This window comes from Hyla sarda, chromosome 11 (assembly GCF_029499605.1).
Source record: "Hyla sarda isolate aHylSar1 chromosome 11, aHylSar1.hap1, whole genome shotgun sequence".
Classification (NCBI taxonomy): domain Eukaryota; kingdom Metazoa; phylum Chordata; class Amphibia; order Anura; family Hylidae; genus Hyla; species Hyla sarda.
In genome coordinates, this window is record NC_079199.1 from 3,559,208 (window position 1) to 3,584,068 (window position 24,861).

The window sequence follows — 24,861 nt, forward strand, 5'->3', positions numbered from 1 at the left end:
AGCGATCATACTCCATAGTGCCCCCGCCGTAACGAGCGATCATACTCCATAGTGCCCCCGCCATAACGAGCGATCATACTCCATAGTGCCCCCGCCATAACAGCGATCATACTCCATAGTGCCCCCGCCATAACAGCGATCATACTCCATAGTGCCCCCGCCATAACAGCGATCATACTCCATAGTGCCCCCGCCATAACAGCGATCATACTCCATAGTGCCCACGCCGTAACGAGCGATCATACTCCATAGTGCCCCCGCCATAACGAGCGATCATACTCCATAGTGCCCCCGCCATAACGAGCGATCATACTCCATAGTGCCCCCGCCATAACGAGCGATCATACTCCATAGTGCCCGGCTACAGCGCCCCCTGTGCCCGCCCTGGTGTTATGTATAGTCCGGAGCACATATACCGCACGGGCCCTAAGGCGCTGTTCACATCTCGATTTTTACATCCGTCCAGTTCATACGATTTTTATCCTGGAAAATCTTATAGAATCGCAAAATGATTTGTCTGACAGATACAATTTAAGGGGCATTCAATACGATTCTTCAGCATACGCTTTTAGGCCAGGAATTGCAACAATACGTTTTACGTATGTAAAATAAGTGTCCGCCATTACCGACATGTGCAAATAGTAGCCAGTATCCGACGGTTATGGCGTCGACCTAGCTCTTACATCATGAAGGCTGACGTAACCCTAGTTGCCAGGACAAAAAGCTCAAGTCACCATGGCAACCTGGCGCCTGGGATTTGTCAAGCCTTGCATTAAAGCAGTGTTTCCCAAGCTGGGTGCCTCCAAGCAGGTGCAAAACTACAACTCCCAGCATGCCCGGACAGCCAACGGCTGTCCGGGCATGCTGGGAGTTGAAGTTTTGCATGCTGGGAGTTGAAGTCCAGGCATGCTGGGAGTTGGTGGTTGTAGTTTTGCAACAGTTGGAAGTACCCTGCTTAGGAAACATTGCATTTAAAGGGGTACACCGGTGAAAAACTTTTTTTTTTTTAAATCAACCGGTGCCAGAAAGTTAAACAGATTTGTAAATTACTTCTATTAAAAAAATTTAATCCTTCCTGTACTTATTAGCTGCTGAATACTACAGAGGAAATTATTTTTGAAACACAGAACTCTCTGCTGACATCATGAGCACAGTGCTCTCTGCTGACATCTCTGTCCATTCTAAGAACTGTCCAGAGTAGGAGAAAATCCCCATAGAAAACATATGCTGCTCTGGACAATTCCTAAAATGGACAGAGATGTCAGCAGAGAGCGTCGTGTTCCAAAAAGAAAAGAATTTCCGCTGTAGTATTCAGCAGCTAATAAGTACAGAAAGGATTGAGATTTTTTTATAGAAGTAATTTACAAATCTGTTTAACTTTCTCGCACCAGTTGATTTGAAAAAAAAAAAAACTTTTTCACCCGAGTACCCCTTTGAGTCTATGCAGCCCGAACCTCTCTGCGCACAGATACGTCACTGTGATGTGAACAGCGCCATAGGCTGCAATATACATCGGGAAATCTCACAGCACATAGAGCAAAGATAGCCATAGAACCAACGATCTCACAACCGGGGACATCGGCGCGGTTTCGGTCAGGGTTTGCGTTTTCCTGCTTAAAGGGGTACTCCAGTGAAAACCTTTTTTCTTTTAAATCAACTGGTGGCAGAAAGTTAAACATATTTGTAAATTACTTCTATTAAAAAATCTTAATCCTTCCTGTACTTATTAGCTGCTGAAGACTACAGAGGAAATTCTTTTCTTTTTGGAATGCTCTCTGATGACATCACGAGCACAGCTCTCTCTGCTGACGTTATTATAATAATAATAACACTTTATTTATTGTTGTCCTTAGTGGGATTTGAACCCAAGTCCCCAGCACTGCAAGGCAGCAGTGCTAACCACTGAGCCACCATGCTGCCCTTAGCATGCATCTGCTATGCACGGTTGCTAAAATGGACAGAGATGTCAGCAGAGAGCACTGTGCTCGTGATGTCATCAGTGTTCCAAAAAGAAAGGAATTTCCTCTGTAGCATTCAGCAGCTAATAAGTACTGGAAGGATTAAGATTTTTTAATAGAAGTAATTTACAAATATGTTTAACTTTCTGCCACCAGTTGATTTAAAAGAAAAAAGGTTTTCACCGGAGTACCCCTTTAATAATGTAGCACAAACCTCTACGTTATTTGATAGAGCAGAATCCATTAAAAAAAAAAAAACGTATATCACGCTGTTTGGAAGCAATATAGTAACCAGCATTTCACACCGCCATCTTGAAGCGTCTCCATCATAACAAAGTTATATTTTTTCGCAGTACGTACTAATCCAAGCATTTTATCAATATACGGTAGTTTTAGAATCAATTTTGCTTCCAATGCTGCAAGAAACACTCCCATAAACATGGCCACTAGGGGTCTCTCTAACTGGAATTTAGCCGTCCGACCACGGTCGTCTTGTAACATCTGACCCAGTTACGCTGAAATAGGTCGGCTAATGCTAACCCTTAAAGGGGTACTCCACTGGAAAACATTTTCTTTTAAATCAACTGGTGCCAGAAATTAAACAGATTTGTAAATGACTTCTAAAAAATAAAAATCCCAATCCTTCCAGTACTTATCAGCTGCTGTATATTCTTTTAGAATTTCCTTTCTGCATGACCACAGTGCTCTCTGCTGACACCTCTGTCCATGTCAGGAACTGTCCGGAGCAGGAGAGGTTTGCTATGGGGATTTGCTCCTGCTCTGGACAGTTCCTGACATGGACAGAGGTGTCAGCAGAGAGCACTGTGGTCATGCAGAAAGGAAATTCAAAAAGAAAAGAAGGACGTAGTCCGAAACGATCGTAGGGGTGACGCCTCCTGGCCACGCTACTTTTTGCTCTGTTACATGTGGGTATTGTTCAGTGTGCGCCTTTGCTTGTTTACCATGTATACTGTCTGCAAATATTACTGATGTGTACTGTTTCGAACGCTGGAGCCGCCACCGGGCGTCACACCCCGCCCCCTCAATGCAAGTCTATGGGAGGGGGCGTGACAGCGTCACGCCCCCTCCCATAGACTTGCATTGAGGGGGCGGGGCGTGACATAATGAGGGGGCGGTGCTATGTAGTCACGAGCTCCCAATGCCGGCTCCAGCATTCGAAACAGTTTGTTCCAAACGCTGAGCAGCGGAGTACCCCTTTAAGGCCAGGGCTGAAATAACATGATAAAATAGTGATAATTTATAGTTTGAGGCACGATGCCAACTTACTCATTTACCTTTATTTTATTATAATTTTTTTTCAGATTTCTTACAACTAGGGAGAGTTTTGCATCTTGCACCTGTAAATCCTGTAACGGTGAGGTGCACGTTGCGGGTGATTCGGCAGAACTTGCAGCCAATTCTGGTGTCCAGTCTAACCCAGGAGACTTGGCTGCAGACAGCAAACGACTTTCAGTTTGTGGCACAATTCTCCAACTCCATAGGCCCCGCCAGAGGTAAGCATGTCCGAGGGCCACCGAAATCAGGGACAATTACTTTCGGGGGTCCTGTTGGCGATGACTGATGCCAATTACAAGGACAGTGATCACTCAAGTTACAATGGCCTCAACATACAATAGTTTCAACATACGATGGTCTTTTTTGGACCATTGTAACTTGAAGCCAAGTACATTGTATAGACAGCCCAGATCTGTAACCAACCAATCAGAATGGCCATTCACTGGTAAAACACCTGTATTACTGAAGTGTATGCACTGACTGGTGTCTGGTAGCGCCCCCTACAGTACAGGGAGGTATTACATGTTCTGTACTTTTTACCTGTATTACTGAAGTGTATGCACTGACTGGGGTCTGGTAGCGCCCCCTACAGTACAGGGAGGTGTTACATGTTCTGTACTCTGTACCTGTATTACTGAAGTGTATGTACTGACTGGTGTCTGGTAGCGCCCTCTACAGTACAGGGAGGTATTATATGTTCTGTGCTCTTTACCTGTATTACTGAAGTGTATGCACTGACTGGTGTCTGGTAGCGCCCTCTACAGTACAGGGAGGTATTACATGTTCTGTACTCTTTACCTGTATTACTGAACTGTATGCACTGACTGGTGTCTGGTAGCGCCCCTACAGTACAGGGAGGTATTACATGTTCTGTACTCTTTACCTGTATTACTGAAGTGTATGCACTGACTGGTGTCTGGTAGCACCCCCTACAGTACAGGGAGGTATTACATGTTCTGTACTCTTTACCTGTATTACTGAAGTGTATGCACTGACTGGTGTCTGGTAGCACCCCCTACAGTACAGGGAGGTATTACATGTCCTGTACTCTTTACCTGTATTACTGAAGTGTATGCACTGACTGGTGTTTGGTAGCGCCCCCTACAGTACAGGGAGGTATTACATGTTCTGTACTCTATACCTGTATTACTGAAGTGTATGCACTGACTGGTGTCTGGTAGCGCCCTCTACAGCACAGGGTGGTATTACATGTTCTGTACTCTTTACCTGTATTACTGAAGTGTATGCACTGACTGGTGTTTGGTAGCGCCCCCTAAAGTACAGTGAGGTATTACATGTTCTGTACTCTTTACCTGTATTACTGAAGTGTATGCACTGACTGGTGTTTGGTAGTGCCCCCTACAGTACAGGGAGGTATTACATGTTCTGTACTCTTTCCTATTTTTGGATGACATTTTGGGGCTTCAGAACCAATTACTGTACCAGGTTTCCATAGAGTTCTGGTCTCAACATACAATGGTTTCAGCATACAATGGTCGTCCTGGGACCAATTAATATTGTAACTTGAGGGGCCACTGTACATTGCTGTGGAAGTGTCATGGACTCCCGGGTGCTGATGATGTTGGAATTTAAGAGGCAAATAATGCAAGATCAAGTGATTCTTCCTCCACCAAGACCTCTCCCGGGGACCCAACTAATCTCTAGGAGCAGAGCGGCAGGTTGAGCATGAGCACAGACCCTGTTTATTCTCTATACTAACCACAAGAGGCAGTGCAGTTCAGAGCTCTATTATGTGTGATACTACCTGCTCATCTATGTATCTAAACCTGCCCAGTGAGATACTATATCTAAGCCTAGCATACGTGATACTTCTAATAGCTTTCTTGCTGCAGAAACTGAAACTAGATAGAATTGCCTTTGATTTCTCATGTTTTGTATAACCAGGTATCACGTCCTCTAACATCAGAGGTAAAATCTGATGATTCAGCGATCTGCACCACTGCCATGTCCCCGTGTCTGGCAGCCATGACCCCCACCTCTAGGGATGAGCTCTAGGCTGTTATTAGAGAGACATCGGGGGGGGGGGTGACAGAAAACTGTGCAAAATCATTGGGAAACTTTATCTGCGATTGTCACTTGTCCAGATTAAAGGGGTACTCCGGTGGAAATTATTATTATTTTTTTTAATCAAATGGTGCCAGAAAGTTAAACAGATTTGTAAATGACTTCTATTAAAAAAATCTTTATCCTTCCAGTACTTATTAGCGGCTGTATATTACAGAGAAAGTTCTTTTGTTTTTGGATTTCTTTTTTATTCTGTTTACAGTGCTCTCTGCTGACACCTCTGTCCATATCAGGAACTGTCCAGAGCAGGAGAGGTTTGCTATGGGGATTTTCTCCTGCTCTGGACAGTTCCTGACATGGACAGAGGTGTCAGCAGAGAGCACTGTGGTCAGACTGGAAAGAGCCATACAACTTCCTGTGGAGCATACAGCAGCTGATAAGTACTGGAAGGATTAAGATTTTTTTCATAGAAGTAATTTACAAATCTGTTTAACTTTCTGGAGTCAGTTTATATGAACAAAGTAGTTTTCCACCGGAGTACCCCTTTAAGAGCATAGATTTTCGTGTCTTTCAGTGCGCGCCATCATGCAACTCAAACCCAGTCGCTTCACGCACCTTTACAATAACACTGTGACTTACAGAGACCTTCCTAGACTGAATCCTTTTGGCGTTTCTCTAGTTTTGTTTTTCAGGTGATTGATGTCCTTCCTGTCGCCCCTTGGGATGTTTTGGGCAATTAATACTAAGTGTCTACATAACTCCTGTCCTGTAGCCAAAACAGCCGGTTAGTGGCCGCCTACTCCCGATAACCAGGGCCGGAGCCAAAGAGATAGCAACAAGTTGTGGTAGCGGGGTGTGATGAGGGCAGATGTTGTTACCCTAGGGTCAGATGAAATTTACCCCTTGTATTCGTGACGCCAGGGTGTGGTTTATCCTCGATACCACCCGAAGGTATACCGCTGGATCCTGGGCTAGGCACGGGGGAAATAAAGACTCCGATGCCAAGTTACGGATAACGGTTACTTTACTGAGGGTAGACAGATGGTAAAGTCTATACAGTTCAGCCAGGGCCCACGGAGGTGACCAGTGAAACAGAGACCTTAAGTGCTTGCTGGGACTTGTAGTAGGACTGGACAATTGAATGCAGACCACATTGACTTGACAGATGACAGGGACTGACTTGACTCATAAAGATGGGACTTTATCTTACTTGACTTGATGGCGGCTGCAGGACTGGACTTTGAGGTCTCCAACACTCTGGACACACACACTAGACAGGACTGCACTGGACCTCAGCAGAAGAGAGAGAAGCTCCACCCAGGGCTTATATGGGGGAGACCAGCAGGGAGCCCATAGGTCACTCTGGGGGTCACCTGGTCACCGGTACCTCCTGGGTAACAATCACATGACATAACTCTTAAAGCAACATTACATTTTATAATACATTACAATACAGAACATATGTACAGGGGGGAACAGGTGCAATGGAGCCCAGGGGACACTGCAGGAGGCTGCCCGACAGGACAGCAAGGGTACGGGGTAACACCTCCTGTACTGGGACACCACAAAGTTTTAGAGGAAATCACCTCTGAACATGATAGATAAATATATAAGGGGCGAGCCGCCGGCAGGAAGGACTCCGCGTGTAACGTGGCTTCTTATCAATCAGACCGCAAAATCCTAAAAACTAATAGCGCATGTTTACACGGTTTATTTCATGCTGATTCGGATTCACAGGGACTCGTGCGCAGTCTTAGTGTTGGCGGCGGGGGGGGGGGGGGGATTGGGCAGGAATTAGGACATACTCAGAATTATTACGATTGTCTATGTCAGTGTTTCCCAACCAGGGGTGCCTCCAGCAATTGCAAAAATACAACTCCCAGCATGCCCGGACAGCCGTTGGCTGTCCGGGCATGCTGGGAGTTGTAGTTTTGCAACAGCTGGAGGCACCCTGGTTGGGAAACGCCGGCCTAAGCAACCTGTAAGAAGTTAAATGCAGCAAAAAATAATGAACAGACGTCCAGGGTGTGAACAAATATGCAAAGAGGAAGCTGGGAGAAGAGTCCTGCAGCTAGACTATAGACAGTTCAAGGGGTTATCCAGGAAAAAACTTTTATATATATATATACATATATATATATATATCTCAACTGGTTCCAGAAAGTTAAACAGATTTGTAAATTACTTCTATAAAAAAAAATCTTAATCCTTTCGGTACTTATGAGCTTCTGAAGTTGATTTGTTCTTTTCTGTCTAAATCCTCTCTGATGACACGTGTCTCGGGAACCGTCCAGTTTAGAAGCAAATCCCCATAGCAAACCTCTTATAAACTGGGCGTTTCCCGAGACACGTGTCATCAGAGAGGACTTAGACAGAAAAGAACAACTCAACTCCAGAAGCTCATAAGTACATGTCCGGGCTTGCTGAGAGTTGTAGTTTTGCGACAGCTGGAGGCACCCTGGTTGGAAAACATAGGTCCAGAGGCTGCATGTAAAGCATGAGATGCATATAAACTGCATATGGGGTCTTGCTTTGCGGGCTGCAGTGGCGTGACGTCACGAGGGGGCATGGCGTCACGTCTCCAGTCTCGAAACCCAGACTGGAGCGGCACAGAATGGCGAGTGCTGCATGAAGATTGCGAGGGGGTCCCAGCCGCAGGACCCCCACAATCAGACATCTTATCCCCTATCCTTTGGAGAGGGGATTAGATGTCTAGGGGCAGAGTACCCCTTTAAAGGCATGCTGGGAGTTGTAGTCTCCCAACATTTGAGGAGCCACAGGTTGGAGAACACTGTGCAAGAAGGTCAGTTTATTTACATGGTATTACAAGTGTTGGGAAACTACAACTCCCAGCATTCCATGACACACACAGTCTCTGAGGACATGCTGGGAGTTGTAGTTTTCCAACAGCTGAAGAGCCAGAGTTTGAGTCTGCTCATTAAAAGGTTTTTTAGAGTATTCTACAACTCCTAGCATGTCCTGACATGCTGGGAGTTGTAGTTTCCCAGCAGCTGTAGAGTCACAGCCTGGAGAACCCTGCACTAGAGAGTTAATTTATTAAAGGGGTACTCCACTGGCCAGTGTGCGCTGCAGGGGTTGGCTCCACCCCCTCGTGAAGTCACGCCCTCTCCCATAGGGCATTGAGGGGGTGTGATGTCAAGAGGGGGTGTGGGCGACCCCTGCAGCGCGCACGCAGTGTTTGGAACTAAATGTTCTGACCTCTGTCCAGCGGAGGACTCCTTATCAGGGATTTCCCAGTTCTATTTACGGTGACGTTTGTTCATAGTATTAATGAAGTTGTGAACCTGTCTAGTATCCGTTTGTCTGCTTGCTGTCAGTGAATGGTGGTTCATCCTGATTATATCCCAATGGTGCTTCTTGCAGGGTGTTGGGCCGCAAACAAGAATGTCCCTGTTCACTGTCAGAAAGCAGAGATCTTATAAATGGCGAGGAACTAACACAAAGTCCATTAGAAAGTAACAGAACTTTTCTTTATAATGAAACTTGATGTACAGTAGACCGGAGCAGATCTATTGCTTGTGCCCAATAGCGGTATAGAGGGGCAGAGGGGGGGGGCACTGGGGAGGTCATGTGATCAGCGCGGCCCCCTCTCCCTCCAGACCCTCTGCTCCACAGCAGCTAAATGACTCCGAGATGAGTGATATTCTCTGCCGGGTCATCGGGTCCAGTCCTCAAGGACAAATCACCTGTAGGTTCTTATATACAGTCCCCAGATGTAACCCGAGCTGCAATAATTGGATAATTAATAGATGGCGACCTTGTGAGCGCTGCTCCGGAGATGGTGGATAACATGGATGAAAGGCGTTCTATGTCTAATATAACTCACCTGTAAAGTCACAAAGGATATAGGCTGCAGACATTAAAGGGACAGTAACCACATGGCTCAGAAGAGGGCACAGCGTCTCACCAACTGACTGATAACAGAGAACAACAGATATATTCACCTGTCCTACAGTCACCTCTCCTCCTGACATGGCTGATAACAGAGAACAATAGATATTCACCTGTCCTACAGTCACCTCTCCTCTCCTGACATGGCTGATAACAGAGAACAATAGATATATTCACCTGTCCTACAGTCACCTCTCCCCTACTGACATGGCTGATAACAGAGAACAATAGATTATATTCACCTGTCCTACAGTCATCTCTCCTCCTGACATGGCTGATAACAGAGAACAATAGATATATTCACCTGTCCTACAGTCATCTCTCCTCCTGACATGGCTGATAACAGAGAACAATAGATTATATTCACCTGTCCTACAGTCACCTCTCCCATCCTGACATGGCTGATAACAGAGAACAATATATATATTCACCTGTCCTACAGTCACCTCTCCTCTCCTGACATGGCTGATAACAGAGAACAATAGATTATATTCACCTGTCCTACAGTCACCTCTCCCCTCCTGACATGGCTGATAACAGAGAACAATAGATATATTCACCTGTCCTACAGTCACCTCTCCTCTCCTGACATGGCTGATAACAGAGAACAATAGATATATTCACCTGTCCTACAGTCACCTCTCCTGACATGGCTGATAACAGAGAACAATAGATATATTCACCTGTCCTACAGTCACCTCTCCCCTCCTGACATGACTGATAACAGAGAACAATAGATATATTCACCTGTCCTACAGTCACCTCTCCTCTCCTGACATGGCTGATAACAGAGAACAATAGATTATATTCACCTGTCCTACAGTCACCTCTCCTCTCCTGACATGGCTGATAACAGAGAACAATAGATATATTCACCTGTCCTACAGTCACCTCTCCTCTCCTGACATGGCTGATAACAGAGAACAATAGATATATTCACCTGTCCTACAGTCACCTCTCCCCAACATGAAATGACTGATAACAGAGAACAACAGATATATTCACCTGTCCTACAGTCACCTCTCCTCTCCTGACATGGCTGATAACAGAGAACAATAGATATTCACCTGTCCTACAGTCACCTCTCCTCTCCTGACATGGCTGATAACAGAGAACAATAGATTATATTCACCTGTCCAACAGTCATCTCTCCTGACATGGCTGATAACAGAGAACAATAGATATATTCACCTGTCCTACAGTCACCTCTCCTCTCCTGACATGGCTGATAACAGAGAACAATAGATTATATTCACCTGTCCTACAGTCACCTCTCCCCAACATGAAATGACTGATAACAGAGAACAACAGATATATTCACCTGTCCTACAGTCACCTCTCCTCTCCTGACATGGCTGATAACAGAGAACAATAGATATTCACCTGTCCTACAGTCACCTCTCCTCTCCTGACATGGCTGATAGCAGAGAACAATAGATTATATTCACCTGTCCTACAGTCATCTCTCCTCCTGACATGGCTGATAACAGAGAACAATAGATTATATTCACCTGTCCTACAGTCATCTCTCCTCCTGACATGGCTGATAACAGAGAACAATAGATATATTCACCTGTCCTACAGTCATCTCTCCTCCTGACATGGCTGGTAACAGAGAACAATATGTTATATTCACCTGTCCTACAGTCACCTCTCCCCTCCTGACATGGCTGATAACAGAGAACAATAGATATATTCACCTGTCCTACAGTCATCTCTCCTCCTGACATGGCTGATAACAGAGAACAATAGATTGTATTCACCTGTTCTACAGTCACCTCTCCTCTCCTGACATGGCTGATAACAGAGAACAATAGATATATTCACCTGTCCTACAGTCACCTCTCCTGACATGGCTGATAACAGAGAACAATAGATTATATTCACCTGTCCTACAGTCACCTCTCCTCTCCTGACATGGCTGATAACAGAGAACAATAGATTGTATTCACCTTTCCTACAGTCACCTCTCCCCTCCTGACATGGCTGATAACAGAGAACAATAGATATATTCACCTGTCCTACAGTCACCTCTCCTCTCCTGACATGGCTGATAACAGAGAACAATAGATATATTCACCTGTCCTACAGTCACCTCTCCCCTCCTGACATGGCTGATAACAGAGAACAATAGATATATTCACCTGTCCTACAGTCATCTCTCCCCTCCTGACATGGCTGATAACAGAGAACAATAGATATATTCACCTGTCCTACAGTCACCTCTCTCCTCCTGACATGGCTGATAACAGAGAACAATAGATATATTCACCTGTCGTACAGTCACCTCTCCTCTCGTGACATGGCTGATAACAGAGAACAATAGATTATATTCACCTGTCCTACAGTCACCTCTCCTCTCCTGACATGGCTGATAACAGAGAACAATAGATATATTCACCTGTCCTACAGTCACCTCTCCTCTCCTGACATGGCTGATAACAGAGAACAATAGATATACTCACCTGTCCTACAGTCACCTCTCCCCTCCTGACATGGCTGATAACCGAGAACAATAGATATATTCACCTGTCCTACAGTCACCTCTCCTCTCCTGACATGGCTGATAACAGAGAACAATAGATTATATTCACCTGTCCTACAGTCACCTCTCCTGACATGGCTGATAACAGAGAACAATAGATATACTCACCTGTCCTACAGTCACCTCTCTCCTCTCCTGACATGGCTGATAACAGAGAACAATAGATTATATTCTCCTGTCCTACAGTCACCTCTCCTCTCCTGACATGGCTGATAACAGAGAACAATAGATTATATTCACATGTCCTACAGTCACCTCTCCCCTCCTGACATGGCTGATAACAGAGAACAATAGATTATATTCACCTGTCCTACAGTCACCTCTCCTCTCCTGACATGGCTGATAACAGAGAACAATAGATATACTCACCTGTCCTACAGTCACCTCTCCTCTCCTGACATGGCTGATAACAGAGAACAATAGATATATTCACCTGTCCTACAGTCATCTCTCCCCTCCTGACATGGCTGATAACAGAGAACAATAGATTATATTCACCTGTCCTACAGTCACCTCTCCTCTCCTGACATGGCTGATAACAGAGAACAATAGATTATATTCACCTGTCCTACAGTCACCTCTCCTCTCCTGACATGGCTGATAACAGAGAACAATAGATATATTCACCTGTCCTACAGTCACCTCTCCCCTCCTGACATGGCTGATAACAGAGAACAATAGATTATATTCACCTGTCCTACAGTCACCTCTCCTCTCCTGACATGGCTGATAACAGAGAACAATAGATATATTCACCTGTCCTACAGTCACCTCTCCTGACATGGCTGATAACAGAGAACAATAGATTATATTCACCTGTCCTACAGTCACCTCTCCTCTCCTGACATGGCTGATAACAGAGAACAATAGATATATTCACCTGTCCTACAGTCACCTCTCCCCTCCTGACATGGCTGATAACAGAGAACAATAGATTATATTCACCTGTCCTACAGTCACCTCTCCTCTCCTGACATGGCTGATAACAGAGAACAATAGATATATTCACCTGTCCTACAGTCACCTCTCCTCAGACCTGGTTCTGGTATATGCCGTATCTTGGTGATTTGTGGTGCGGATGCAGTTCTCTGCTTTGACCTTAATATACATGTAAACAAAATCATTACAGATAACACAGCGCCCCCTGTGGCCCCCAACAAAGTGACCCATCTGGCTGGATTTGGTTGCTCAGGGTTAGGGGGTCACTGTTGTTCTGTAAACACCCAGAGGGGCCCAGGATTAGGTCAGAACTGTTTTTAGCCTCTGTATATAGAAGGTTCCCGTTTACTGACAGCGAGTGAGGAACCGAATCCTAAATGACAGAACTTTCCATTGTTCAATGATGAAACATATTACAGCAGAATCGAGGACGAGGACGCGGGGACATTTGGTTACGAGATGATACAGATTTGCATTTAACCTGATCTTCAATTTCAGCCACATCTGTCATTCAGGACCATGAAACAGCAGAGTTGTGATGTCACGGAGGTTGTCACCCAGCTTTCCCAGGCACAGATATAGCGGATCTGTATTTTCTGGTATCTCATCACTTGTCCGTCCTCCATTCCTCTGCGGTTCAGGGCGGGGGTTGTCATCTCACGTGTGATGTAGCAGAGTCCACTGAGCGCTGAGCAGGGACACCCGCAGATTGTTGACTGTAAAGTTTGGAAGATCAGGAACAAGAGCGACCGAACATTTCACTGCGGCGACCTGAGAATTCTGGGGGAGAATCCGGTGAGTTCTGAGAACATGACCCAAATATCTACACATACAGCAACCGATACTATGTGTGATGTAGTGACCTGCAGTCCTATGTAACACCACAGATAACAGTGATAACTCTCTGAGTACAGATAATGTAGTAGATGTGACCTGCAGTCCTATGTAACACCACAGATAACACAGTGATAACTCTCTGAGTACAGATAATGTATAGATGTGACCTGCAGTCCTATGTAACACCACAGATAACACAGTGATAACTCTCTGAGTACAGATAATGTATAGATGTGACCTGCAGTCCTATGTAACACCACAGATAACAGTGATAACTCTGAGTACAGATAATGTAGTAGATGTGACCTGCAGTCCTATGTAACACCACAGATAACACAGTGATAACTCTGAGTACAGATAATGTATAGATGTGACCTGCAGTCCTATGTAACACCACAGATAACACAGTGATAACTCTCTGAGTACAGATAATGTATAGATGTGACCTGCAGTCCTATGTAACACCACAGATAACACAGTGATAACTCTCTGAGTACAGATAATATATAGATGTGACCTGCAGTCCTATGTAACACCACAGATAACAGTGATAACTCTGAGTACAGATAATGTATAGATGTGACCTGCAGTCCTATGTAACACCACAGATAACACAGTGATAACTCTCTGAGTACAGATAATGTATAGATGTGACCTGCAGTCCTATGTAACACCACAGATAACAGTGATAACTCTCTGTGTACAAATAATGTATAGATGTGACCTGCAGTCCTATGTAACACCACAGATAACAGTAATAACTCTCTGAGTACAGATAATGTATAGATGTGACCTGCAGTCCTATGTAACACCACAGATAACACAGTGATAACTCTCTGAGTACAGATAATGTATAGATGTGACCTGCAGTCCTATGTAACACCACAGATAACACAGTGATAACTCTCTGAGTACAGATAATATATATATGTGACCTGCAGTCCTATGTAACACCACAGATTACACAGTGATAACTCTCTGAGTACAGATAATGTATAGATGTGACCTGCAGTCCTATGTAACACCACAGATAACACAGTGATAACTCTCTGAGTACAGATAATGTATAGATGTGACCTGCAGTCCTATGTAACACCACAGATAACACAGTGATAACTCTCTGAGTACAGATAATGTATAGATGTGACCTGCAGTCCTATGTAACACCACAGATAACACAGTGATAACTCTCTGAGTACAGATAATGTATAGATGTGACCTGCAGTCCTATGTAACACCACAGATAACACAGTGATAACTCTGAGTACAGATAATGTATAGATGTGACCTGCAGTCCTATGTAACACCACAGATAACAGTGATAACTCTCTGAGTACAGATAATGTATAGATGTGACCTGCAGTCCTATGTAACACCACAGATAACACAGTGATAACTCTCTGAGTACAGATAATGTATAGATGTGACCTACAGTCCTATGTAACACCACAGATAACAGTGATAACTCTCTGAGTACAGATAATGTATAGATGTGACCTGCAGTCCTATGTAACACCACAGATAACACAGTGATAACTCTCTGAGTACAGATAATGTATAGATGTGACCTGCAGTCCTATGTAACACCACAGATAACACAGTGATAACTCTCTGAGTACAGATAATGTATAGATGTGACCTGCAGTCCTATGTAACACCACAGATAACAGTGATATCTCTCCGAGTACAGATAATGTATAGATGTGACCTGCAGTCCTATGTAACACCACAGATAACACAGTGATAACTCTCTGAGTACAGATAATGTATAGATGTGACCTGCAGTCCTATGTAACACCACAGATAACAGTGATAACTCTCTGAGTACAGATAATGTATAGATGTGACCTGCAGTCCTATGTAACACCACAGATAACACAGTGATAACTCTCTGAGTACAGATAATGTATAGATGTGACCTGCAGTCCTATGTAACACCACAGATAACAGTGATATCTCTCTGAGTACAGATAATGTATAGATGTGACCTGCAGTCCTATGTAACACCACAGATAACACAGTGATAACTCTCTGAGTACAGATAATGTATAGATGTGACCTGCAGTCCTATGTAACACCACAGATAACAGTGATATCTCTCCGAGTACAGATAATGTATAGATGTGACCTGCAGTCCTATGTAACACCACAGATAACACAGTGATATCTCTCTGAGTACAGATAATGTATAGATGTGACCTGCAGTCCTATGTAACACCACAGATAACACAGTGATAACCCTCTGAGTACAGATGATGTATAGATGTGACCTGCAGTCCTATGTAACACCACAGATAACAGTGATAACTCTCTGAGTACAGATAATGTATAGATGTGACCTGCAGTCCTATGTAACACCACAGATAACACAGTGATATCTCTCTGAGTACAGATAATATAGTAGATGTGACCTGCAGTCCTATGTAACACCACAGATAACAGTGATAACTCTCTGAGTACAGATAATGTAGTAGATGTGACCTGCAGTCCTATGTAACACCACAGATAACACAGTGATATCTCTCTGAGTACAGATAATGTAGTAGATGTGACCTGCAGTCCTATGTAACACCACAGATAACAGTGATAACTCTCTGAGTACAGATAATGTAGTAGATATGACCTGCAGTCCTATGTAACACCACAGATAACACAGTGATAACTCTCTGAGTACAGATAATGTATAGATGTGACCTGCAGTCCTATGTAACACCACAGATAACAGTGATAACTCTCTGAGTACAGATAATGTATAGATGTGACCTGCAGTCCTATGTAACACCACAGATAACACAGTGATAACTCTGAGTACAGATAATGTATAGATGTGACCTGCAGTCCTATGTAACACCACAGATAACACAGTGATAACTCTCTGAGTACAGATAATGTATAGATGTGACCTGCAGTCCTATGTAACACCACAGATAACACAGTGATAACTCTCTGAGTACAGATAATGTATAGATGTGACCTGCAGTCCTATGTAACAAGACAGATAACAGTGATATCTCTCTGAGTACAGATAATGTATAGATGTGACCTGCAGTCCTATGTAACACCACAGATAACAGTGATAACTCTCTGAGTACAGATAATGTATAGATGTGACCTGCAGTCCTATGTAACACCACAGATAACACAGTGATAACTCTCTGAGTACAGATAATGTATAGATGTGACCTGCAGTCCTATGTAACACCACAGATAACAGTGATAACTCTGAGTACAGATAATGTATAGATGTGACCTGCAGTCCTATGTAACACCACAGATAACACAGTGATAACTCTCTGAGTACAGATAATGTATAGATGTGACCTGCAGTCCTATGTAACACCACAGATAACACAGTGATAACTCTCTGAGTACAGATAATGTATAGATGTGACCTGCAGTCCTATGTAACACCACAGATAACAGTGATAACTCTCTGAGTACAGATAATGTATAGATGTGACCTGCAGTCCTATGTAACACCACAGATAACAGTGATAACTCTGAGTACAGATAATGTATAGATGTGACCTGCAGTCCTATGTAACACCACAGATAACACAGTGATAACTCTCTGAGTACAGATAATGTATAGATGTGACCTGCAGTCCTATGTAACACCACAGATAACAGTGATAACTCTCTGTGTACAAATAATGTATAGATGTGACCTGCAGTCCTATGTAACACCACAGATAACACAGTGATAACTCTCTGAGTACAGATAATGTAGTAGATGTGACCTGCAGTCCTATGTAACACCACAGATAACAGTGATAACTCTCTGAGTACAGATAATGTATAGATGTGACCTGCAGTCCTATGTAACACCACAGATAACAGTAATAACTCTGAGTACAGATAATGTATAGATGTGACCTGCAGTCCTATGTAACACCACAGATAACACAGTGATAACTCTCTGAGTACAGATAATGTATAGATGTGACCTGCAGTCCTATGTAACACCACAGATAACACAGTGATAACTCTCTGAGTACAGATAATGTATAGATGTGACCTGCAGTCCTATGTAACACCACAGATAACAGTGATAACTCTCTGAGTACAGATAATGTATAGATGTGACCTGCAGTCCTATGTAACACCACAGATAACACAGTGATAACTCTGAGTACAGATAATGTATAGATGTGACCTGCAGTCCTATGTAACACCACAGATAACAGTGATAACTCTCTGAGTACAGATAATGTATAGATGTGACCTGCAGTCCTATGTAACACCACAGATAACAGTGATAACTCTGAGTACAGATAATGTAGTAGATGTGACCTGCAGTCCTATGTAACACCACAGATAACACAGTGATAACTCTGAGTACAGATAATGTATAGATGTGACCTGCAGTCCTATGTAACACCACAGATAACACAGTGATAACTCTCTGAGTACAGATAATGTATAGATGTGACCTGCAGTCCTATGTAACACCACAGATAACACAGTGATAACTCTCTGAGTACAGATAATGTATAGATGTGACCTGCAGTCCTATGTAACACCACAGATAACAGTGATAACTCTCTGAGTACAGATAATGTATAGATGTGACCTGCAGTCCTATGTAACACCACAGATAACAGTGATAACTCTGAGTACAGATAATGTATAGATGTGACCTGCAGTCCTATGTAACACCACAGATAACACAGTGATAACTCTCTGAGTACAGATAATGTATAGATGTGACCTGCAGTCCTATGTAACACCACAGATAACAGTGATAACTCTCTGTGTACAAATAATGTATAGATGTGACCTGCAGTCCTATGTAACACCACAGATAACAGTAATAACTCTCTGAGTACAGATAATGTATAGATGTGACCTGCAGTCCTATGTAACACCACAGATAACACAGTGATAACTCTCTGAGTACAGATAATGTATAGATGTGACCTGCAGTCCTATGTAACACCACAGATAACACAGTGATAACTCTCTGAGTACAGATAATGTATAGATGTGACCTGCAGTCCTATGTAACACCACAGATAACACAGTGATAACTCTCTGAGTACAGATAATATATATATGTGACCTGCAGTCCTATGTAACACCACAGATTACACAGTGATAACTCTCTGAGTACAGATAATGTATAGATGTGACCTGCAGTCCTATGTAACACCACAGATAACACAGTGATAACTCTCTGAGTACAGATAATGTATAGATGTGACCTGCAGTCCTATGTAACACCACAGATAACACAGTGATAACTCTGAGTACAGATAATGTATAGATGTGACCTGCAGTCCTATGTAACACCACAGATAACACAGTGATAACTCTCTGAGTACAGATAATGTATAGATGTGACCTGCAGTCCTATGTAACACCACAGATAACACAGTGATAACTCTGAGTACAGATAATGTATAGATGTGACCTGCAGTCCTATGTAACACCACAGATAACACAGTGATAACTCTGAGTACAGATAATGTATAGATGTGACCTGCAGTCCTATGTAACACCACAGATAACAGTGATAACTCTCTGAGTACAGATAATGTATAGATGTGACCTGCAGTCCTATGTAACACCACAGATAACACAGTGATAACTCTCTGAGTACAGATAATGTATAGATGATACCTGCAGTCCTATGTAACACCACAGGTAACACAGTCATAACTCTCTGAGTACAGATAATGTATAGATGTGACCTGCAGTCCTATGTAACACCACAGATAACACAGTGATAACTCTCTGAGTACAGATAATGTATAGATGTGACCTGCAGTCCTATGTAACACCACCAGATAACACAGTGATAACTCTCTGAGTACAGATAATGTATAGATGTGACCTGCAGTCCTATGTAACACCACAGATAACAGTGATATCTCTCCGAGTACAGATAATGTATAGATGTGACCTGCAGTCCTATGTAACACCACAGATAACACAGTGATAACTCTCTGAGTACAGATAATGTATAGATGTGACCTGCAGTCCTATGTAACACCACAGATAACAGTGATAACTCTCTGAGTACAGATAATGTATAGATGTGACCTGCAGTCCTATGTAACACCACTGATAACACAGTGATAACTCTCTGAGTACAGATAATGTATAGATGTGACCTGCAGTCCTATGTAACACCACAGATAACACAGTGATAACTCTCTGAGTACAGATAATGTATAGATGTGACCTGCAGTCCTATGTAACACCACAGATAACAGTGATATCTCTCTGAGTACAGATAATGTATAGATGTGACCTGCAGTCCTATGTAACACCACAGATAACACAGTGATAACTCTCTGAGTACAGATAATGTATAGATGTGACCTGCAGTCCTATGTAACACCACAGATAACAGTGATATCTCTCCGAGTACAGATAATGTATAGATGTGACCTGCAGTCCTATGTAACACCACAGATAACACAGTGATATCTCTCTGAGTACAGATAATGTATAGATGTGACCTGCAGTCCTATGTAACACCACAGATAACACAGTGATAACCCTCTGAGTACAGATGATGTATAGATGTGACCTGCAGTCCTATGTAACACCACAGATAACAGTGATAACTCTCTGAGTACAGATAATGTATAGATGTGACCTGCAGTCCTATGTAACACCACAGATAACAGTGATAACTCTCTGAGTACAGATAATGTAGTAGATGTGACCTGCAGTCCTATGTAACACCACAGATAACACAGTGATATCTCTCTGAGTACAGATAATGTAGTAGATGTGACCTGCAGTCCTATGTAACACCACAGATAACAGTGATAACTCTCTGAGTACAGATAATGTAGTAGATATGACCTGCAGTCCTATGTAACACCACAGATAACACAGTGATAACTCTCTGAGTACAGATAATGTATAGATGTGACCTGCAGTCCTATGTAACACCACAGATAACACAGTAATAACTCTCTGAGTACAGATAATGTATAGATGTGACCTGCAGTCCTATGTAACACCACAGATAACAGTGATAACTCTGAGTACAGATAATGTATAGATGTCCCCTGCAGTCCTATGTAACACCACAGATAACACAGTGATAACTCTCTGAGTACAGATAATGTATAGATGTGACCTGCAGTCCTATGTAACACCACAGATAACAGTGATAACTCTCTGAGTACAGATAATGTATAGATGTGACCTGCAGTCCTATGTAACACCACTAATAACACAGTAATAACTCTCTGAGTACAGATAATGTATAGATGTGACCTGCAGTCCTATGTAACACCACAGATAACAGTGATAACTCTCTGAGTACAGATAATGTATAGATGTGACCTGCAGTCCTATGTAACACCACAGATAACACAGTGATAACTCTGAGTACAGATAATGTATAGATGTGACCTGCAGTCCTATGTAACACCACAGATAACACAGTGATATCTCTCTGAGTACAGATAATGTATAGATGTGACCTGCAGTCCTATGTAACACCACAGATAACAGTGATAACTCTCTGAGTACAGATAATGTATAGATGTGACCTGCAGTCCTATGTAACACCACAGATAACAGTGATAACTCTCTGAGTACAGATCATGTATAGATGTGACCTGCAGTCCTATGTAACATCACAGATAACACAGTGATAACTCTCTGAGTACAGATAATGTATAGATGTGACCTGCAGTCCTATGTAACACCACAGATAACACAGTGATAACTCTCTGAGTACAGATAATGTATAGATGTGACCTGCAGTCCTATGTAACACCACAGATAACACAGTCATAACCCTCTGAGTACAGATAATGTAGTAGATGTGACCTGCAGTCCTATGTAACACCACAGATAACACAGTGATAACTCTCTGAGTACAGATAATGTAGTAGATGTGACCTGCAGTCCTATGTAACACCACAGATAACACAGTCATAACCCTCTGAGTACAGATAATGTATAGATGTGACCTGCAGTCCTATGTAACACCACAGATAACACAGTGATAACTCTCTGAGTACAGATAATGTATAGATGTGACCTGCAGTCCTATGTAACACCACAGATAACACAGTGATAACTCTCTGAGTACAGATAATGTAGTAGATGTGACCTGCAGTCCTATGTAACACCACAGATAACAGTGATAACTCTCTGAGTACAGATAATGTATAGATGTGACCTGCAGTCCTATGTAACACCATAGATAACACAGTGATAACTCTCTGAGTACAGATAATGTATAGATGTGACCTGCAGTCCTATGTAACACCATAGATAACACAGTGATAACTCTCTGAGTACAGATAATGTATAGATGTGACCTGCAGTCCTATGTAACACCACAGATAACACAGTGATAACTCTCTGAGTACAGATAATGTATAGATGTGACCGGCAGTCCTATGTAACACCACAGATAACACAGTGATAACTCTCTGAGTACAGATAATGTATAGATGTGACCTGCAGTCCTATGTAACACCACAGATAACAGTGATAACTCTCTGAGTACAGATAATGTAGTAGATGTGACCTGCAGTCCTATGTAACACCACAGATAACAGTGATAACTCTCTGAGTACAGATAATGTATAGATGTGACCTGCAGTCCTATGTAACACCACAGATAACAGTGATAACTCTCTGAGTACAGATAATGTATAGATGTGACCTGCAGTCCTATGTAACACCACAGATAACAGTGATAACTCTCTGAGTACAGATAATGTATAGATGTGACCTGTAGTCCTATGTAACACCACAGATAACACAGTGATAACTCTCTGAGTACAGATAATGTATAGATGTGACCTGCAGTCCTATGTAACACCACAGATAACAGTGATAACTCTGAGTACAGATAATGTATAGATGTGACCTGCAGTCCTATGTAACACCACAGATAACACAGTGATAACTCTCTGAGTATAGATAATGTATAGATGTGACCTGCAGTCCTATGTAACACCACAGATAACACAGTGATAACTCTCTGAGTACAGATAATGTATAGATGTGACCTGCAGTCCTATGTAACACCACAGATAACAGTGATAACTCTCTGAGTACAGATAATGTATAGATGTGACCTGCAGTCCTATGTAACACCACATATAACACAGTGATAACTCTCTGAGTACAGATAATGTAGTAGATATGACCTGCAGTCCTATGTAACACCACAGATAACACAGTGATAACTCTCTGAGTACAGATAATGTAGTAGATGTGACCTGCAGTCCTATGTAACACCACAGATAACACAGTGATACATAGGACTGCAGGTCACACCACCTTTAACCTGCGGACCTCCAGATGTTGCAAAACTACAACTCCCAGCATGTCCGGACAGCCGTTGGCTGTCCGGGCATGCTGGGAGTTGTAGTTTTGCAACATCTGAAGGTCCGCAGGTTGGAGACCACTGCCCTACCATACCTCTCCTGAGAGGACCGGGCGCAGCAACCGGAATAAGGGGCAGGGATGCGGCAGGACGGGGCCGCATGGTGAGCAGGCGCCATCTTGCGCTGAGGTGGCTGGCGTGGGGAGCGGCTCCAGCGATTCACCGGGTCATGGAACCTCCTGAGTCGGATCGGGCTGCAGCTGATGACTGGAGCGACGTCAGGGATGCAGGGGCAGAATGGCTGCTGGCTCCTTCCACGGCTTCAGGGCCTAATCAACTGGTGCCAGATTAGTAAATGACTTTTATTAAAAAATCTTAATCCTTCCAGTACCTATAAACTGCTGAATACTACAGAGGAAATTCTTTTCTTTTTGGAACACAGAGCTCTCTGCTGACATCATGACCACAGTGCTCTCTGCTGACATCTCTGTCCATTTTAGGAACTGTCCAGAGCAGCATATGTTTTCTATGGGGATTTTCTCCTACTCTGGACAGTTCTTAAAATGGACAGAGATGTCAGCAGAGAGCACTGTGGTCATGATGTCAGCAGAGAGCTCTGTGTTCCAAAAAGAAAAGAATTTCCTCTGTAGTATTCAGCAGCTAATAAGAACTGGAAGGATTAAGATTTTTTAATAAAAGTAAATTACAAATCTGGCACCAGTTGATTTAAAAAAAAGAGTACCCCTTTAACCCTTCCTCTTCCATTATGGGGCCTCATATACCAAGGGACCCTGCTGTTCATTCTGCTGCCCCTGAACCTACTCTTAAAGGTGGGATGTTAGCTATTTCTAAGGGGAATGCGGATATGAAGCTTCTTATTGGTGGAAAGCGTGAGGACATTAACCGGTTACGCCATGAAATGCAGAAAGTGCCTGAGCGGTGGAGGAAAGAGTTGGAGATTTGGGGGTCAGGTCCCCCCTGATACAGCATATGCTCCGTGTGATTACTAATCTGACCGCATTTGCTGCCAAGTCGGATGATATGGAAAACCGCCTATGGCAAAATAATTTGTGCCTTAAAGGGGTACTCCGCCCCTAGACATCTTATCCATTATCCAAAGGATAGGGGATAAGATGTCAGATCGCCGGGGTCCTGCTGCTGGGGACCCCGGGGATCGCCGCTGCAGCACCCCGCTATCATTACTGCGCAGAGCGAGATTGCTCTGCATGTAATAATAGGGGATACAGGGGCCGGAGCATCGTTACGTCACGGCTCCGCCCCTCGTGACATCACAGCCCGCCCCCGTCAATACAAGTCTATGGGAGGGGCCCCCTGCCATAGACTTGCATTAAGGGGACGGGCCGTGATGTCATGAGGGGAGGAGCCATGACGTCACGCTGCTCCGGCCCCTGTATCGCCCGTCATTACGCACAGAGCGAACTCGATCTGTACAGTAATGATGGCGGGGTGCTGCAGCAGCGATCCCCGGGGTCCCCAGCAGCGGAACCGTGGCGATCTAACATCTTATCCCCTTTGGATAGGGGATAAGATGCCAGGGGCGGAGAACCCCTTTAAGGGGGTACCGGAAAAATCAGAGGGCCGCAACCCTGGAGAATTCTTTGAGAACTGGCTCCTTACCACATTTGGGAAAGAGACTGTGATGTCCCTCTTTGCAGTGGAATGGGCGCATAGGATGCCCACCAGACCTCTCCCGCCAGGGGCTCCGCTTAGAGCTGTGTTTATTCGTATACAGCATTGTAAGGATAGAGACATTATTCTACGCAAAGCTCGGGGCGTGGAACAACTCGCTGTAAGGGCAATCGTGTCTCTGTGTTTCCGGACTTTTCCGCTGAGGTCCAAAAGAAAAGAGCTAAATATATATATATATATATATACGTGCCCTCAATGTGATCTATTTGGTGCTTTATCCAGACTGAGGGTTGTGGCCCTGGGCACTACCCACTTGTTTGATACCTCAGTGGAGGCTGCGGATTGGTCGGATGCTCATGAAGCGCAGATTAGACGGGCTCGCC

General features: G+C 43.6%; 1 protein-coding gene and 1 long non-coding RNA gene across 2 annotated transcripts in view; one reads left to right on the forward strand and one right to left on the reverse strand.

Annotated features, from left to right (window-relative positions):
- The window catches only part of GALC (galactosylceramidase), a gene marked incomplete in the record, with an annotated part of 30,149 nt that extends 29,330 nt beyond the window's left edge, over positions 1–819 (reverse strand). Inside the window, 1 exon segment of the mRNA XM_056545950.1 lies at positions 96–819.
- A 1,319-nt stretch (positions 820–2,138) lies between these two features.
- Positions 2,139–13,404, forward strand: LOC130295321 (uncharacterized). The gene is made up of 3 exons (XR_008848774.1): positions 2,139–2,310; positions 3,281–3,472; positions 13,174–13,404. It is a non-coding gene; the product is annotated as an uncharacterized LOC130295321 (long non-coding RNA).
- Positions 13,405–24,861: the final 11,457 nt, after the last annotated feature.